Source organism: Nanorana parkeri, unplaced genomic scaffold (assembly GCF_000935625.1).
Source record: "Nanorana parkeri isolate BGI_ZX_2015 unplaced genomic scaffold, ASM93562v1 scaffold238, whole genome shotgun sequence".
NCBI classification, from domain to species: domain Eukaryota; kingdom Metazoa; phylum Chordata; class Amphibia; order Anura; family Dicroglossidae; genus Nanorana; species Nanorana parkeri.
This window is the reverse complement of record NW_017306506.1, coordinates 326,026-330,546: the sequence shown is the minus strand read 5'-3', so window position 1 is coordinate 330,546 and position 4,521 is coordinate 326,026.

Sequence of the window (4,521 nt, the reverse complement as noted above, 5' to 3'; positions counted from 1 at the left end):
TGTCTGTACCACTCTGACCAAATTCCTGTAGACTGGTAGATCTATATAGAGCCAGGCGGAGAGGCTGGTCACTAACCAGCAAATCCAGTGCAAGGCACAATAGGGGACACTTGGAGATGCAGTCAGCACTTTTCACTCACAGTCTTTACAACAGTGTGACCTGATTATGCTTCAACAAATCACTGTGCTATATAAATCTACTATTTATAGACTTATCTATAAATAGTAAAACCTTTGACAATTGTCTGCTTGAAGCATGGTTATAGAATTATTCTTTTCAAGAAGGTACAGTTCTAGCTACAAAATCAAAACGTTTCTATAGGATTAATTTATCATTTTCATATATAAGAGTTATAATCCCATAAATTGGTTTAAGGGTATCTGTAAGGGTATTTGTACTGAGACCTGAAGTCATGGGCTTTCCATGGGAATATATTTTTAGATAGGTTGAACTCCATGGACTTGTGTCTTTTTTTTAACCTGACTATGTAACTATATGGTTTTATCTGAATACTATTAATAAATGATTCTTAGATAAATTATGTAAATTGTATATGACATGATTACCTGACACTAAAAGTGTTTTCTGTAGTTGTGCCTGCTTGAAATCCTTTCACAATAGTCTATATACAGATCATATAACAATAAAGGGCTGTGTCACAGGGGTGATCTAGGATCACTAAGAGACCTTCTACCAGGCTCTATTGAGTTGCTCCCTCATTAGAATGGCTGGCTTGATGTTGCCACTTTGTTATGCCATTACAAGTGAATGAGAGTTGGCAGCACACAGGGCCAGCAAGGGAACAAGAGGTAAGTGGGAGGCTAACCCATGTGGCAATGTGTTGCCACCAAAAGAGTTGCCCCTTCGACATGAGTCTGAAGAAGCTCCTCTAATTCTTTTACTTAGTTCCTAAAGTAGACCTTCACCCTGAAAAATAACATTGCCCCCCTTAAACCCTCCCCTGCTCCCCAAGATGAAAATGTCCCCCCTTTTTTGGGGTTAACTTTTTTCATGATTCACCTTCCAGGCCCACCCCGTCCTCCATTCTCACCAATAATGAATGACGTGCTTCACTCCCAGTGCCATCAGCCGAAAAAGGATGTGAATGCTCATTTTATTTATCCTGTGCTGTGAAAAAGCAATTTACTGTACACTTAAGAATCATGTGCAAATGCTTTTTCTTACATGATTTGATAATTGAAGTGAATAGTGACAATTTTTTAATTTTTTTTAAGCAAATATTCTGAACTTACTTAGCAAATCAGCCTCACAAAGGAGGTGGACTGATGGCAGACATCTCCTGATTATTAATTCAGCCCTACTATGTCAATCATTGGGGCTACAGCAGGGCTCCCACTAACTCCATAGAGGGACTACAAAACTTTTTTATTATGGATAGAATAGTGAGCAGTAAAACATCTGTGTTTTGTTTTTGGAATCTGTGTCCCACTGAAAACAGCAAGTGAGAGGGAATCTCTCCAACATGAGTGAAATGCCTTTTTAGACAGTTGTCACCAGAATAAAAGAAGAGTTCCCCTCTATTCCTTTTTCATTGGAAAACTCAACATTTTTGATTTTCCCTCACCACACGATGGTCATCAGGACAAACAATAAAAACAACAATAAAAAAACTAACTGGGGTTTTAACCCATAACTGCTCCAAAACTAAAAAAAGTCATGTTGTGGTTTTAGATACACGTTCATGTAAGTGCTACTTGGTAGTAGGGAACAAAAGATGCCAGCAGTTAAAAAAAGTGGTACATCTAGGTTTGGGGCACTCTGCCCCACCACAGTACAGTGCCCAATGCTTGAACAGCAAATTGCCAGACGATGGTACAGCCACATGGGAGTCAGTTTGCAAATGTCAACTTTCAGGTTGCTGGAGCAGCAGATTAGTAAGCATGGGAGTGATGGTAAAATAAGAGACGACACTATATGGTGCAGGGACTGCAGGCTGCCAAAATTCACTGCTCTTTTAAAGCCCAATCGAACCTTCAGTTTAAATCAGTTTAATACATTCCAGGTGCATTAAACAAAAGGTTAGAAAGGTCTTACAGTCTTTCTGAAGTAACCTGAGTAGAAATCCCTTTCCTCTGCCAGCATGCTGCAGAGCAACCTTTTCTTAGTCACTGCAAAATGTTAAATTATACAAAATCTCGCAGGCACCCCAGTCTAAAATGTAAATGTATTAAAGGATGTATGGCCCCTCCATATCCCGGAAGCAGGTCTTGTAAAGATTTTAAGGAGTTACCCCCATCATATTAGAGACCTCTCTTCAAATCAGGAGCCCACATCACAACCTCCCTCTTCATATTAGGAGCCTTCTTCACATCAGAAGCCCCACTTTCAAATCAGAGTCCTCACTCTACATCAGGGTCTCCCTTTTACATCAGAGTCCCTCCTTCACATCAGGGTCCCACCATCACATCAGGAGGCGCAGCAGACGGTGGGAGATGGATGAGGCCTGGATGGAGGCAAATGTCCGTCCTTTTCTGAATAGATCCCTCACTGAATTGGCATCATTCATTTTCTGGTGCTGGTGGCTGGCCTGCCTGCACCATGGAAAGACATGATACTGCGTGACAACGTTGAGGCACCCCTGAACAAGCCAGAAGGCACCCCATGGTCCTGTAGCAAGCTGGTTTTAGGAGGCTGCTGTAGAGAAGGACAATTGCTCTGTGGAAAGCAGTGATCTTCTTGCAGAGGTCCGACATGCTCCTGGCTGAGCTCTTGCTATGGCTCAGCAAGGGACGTGTCAGACCTCAGGAAAGAGATCACTGCTTCCCCACAGAGAGCAATGGTGCTTCTCTACAGCATGCTGGCAGGACAAAGGCTTATTTAAAGAAAATGAACTGCAAGACTTTGAACACCTTTTGTTCTTATGCACATGAAATGGATTTAGCTGATTTAAACTGAAAGTTCACTTTGGCTTTAATAACATTTTTGACATTACATACTATATACATTTACATTACATATTACGTGCATACTATATTTTGTATTGGAATGGAACTAAATTCAAAAGTTCTGGTAAGGGATGGTTATATGTGTTCCACTGGGGAGATTTCCCTTCACTACCTGTCTCATAGCCACATCAGGAAGTAAGAGAAAACCCCTCCAAAGTGAGAAATTCCCCATGGTCCCTGTGTGTGTTGTGTAATCTCATGTTTGGTTTACTTATTTGTATTGAGATTGTAGTCCATCACACAAACAAGCTTGGAGCGGTGGCTTCTATACAACACACACAGGGACCATGGGGAACAAAAGTAGCCACCCTCCAGAAGGAAGGACAGTGTCAGCACCAATTCAGAGATGATTTGAGGATCTACAGCCGAGTGATACACAAATAAGATACATTTTTGTTCATAGTTAAGGTATTTGAATGTATTTTAAAAATTTAACTGCTGAGTTTAGTGTAACTTTATGGACATGGGAGATTTAGAGGACATTCACATCAAGGCAACTTAATTAATACAAGAGCTGATAAAAGATCCAACTTACAGCAAACATTTGATAAACAGGGCATATTTTAGGAAAACACATGACTTAAAGGTGACAATAATATGTAGAAATAAACCCATAATCAATATAAAGAGTTGGCAACTGAACATTTTAACCCAAGGACAGAGAGGACAAGGGGAAATCTGCTGCCTTAAGCATGGCGTAGTGCAGCGTTTAGCACCTACGAAGGTCCGTAATCCATATACTCCCTGCTATTCAATATGGAAGTACTTGTAATACTAATATGCTATATGTGTATAGATATGTTTTTGAGACACGTTTTGATTGTTATGTTGGGAGAATGGTAATATTACAGCAGGGCCCTGTGATAGGAAAGATGTTTTTACAAATGGAATTATTACAATTGACTTCTTTTTAACTAATATATATTTATATGTTATTTAAGCTGCACAACCATCCTATAGAGTCCAGAGACATATACATAGTGGGAACCGAAATGGAAGTTTTGTATTTTACAAATAAACCCATAATCAATGTAAAGGTTTGGCAACTGAACTTTTTAACCCAAAGACTGTAGGTAGGGCAAGGGGAAATCTGTTGCCTATAGAGGAAAAACCTGGGGTTCATTGGCGCATCATTTCAATTGGAACCCTAAATCTTGTTCTGTGTTCAACACACAAACCTACAGTATAACCTACCTACTGTATAACAGAAGCAGGCAGGGAGCCAGTTTTTCTTTTAAAGCCCTGCCCCCGACCTATGAACCTTTGGTACTTCTTGTGTGGTTTTTGGGGCCCAGAAGTCAGTGTTTACCTTGCCTAGGGTCTTACTCAGGGACAGTAAAGGAAAATATTTCATAAACTGGTTTCCACTAGCTAAATTATTTGGTATATTTCTTTCACTTTTTTTCAAACTTTTTTTTCTGCTTTGAATTTTTACCCTTTTTTATATTTTTTTCTTTTGACCTTGACCTTGCCGAGAGGAATATCAAATGTGGTGCCAGTATTAAGTAATTTAAGGGACAATAGGGGTTGCTAACTGTAATGAAAGTGATCTCT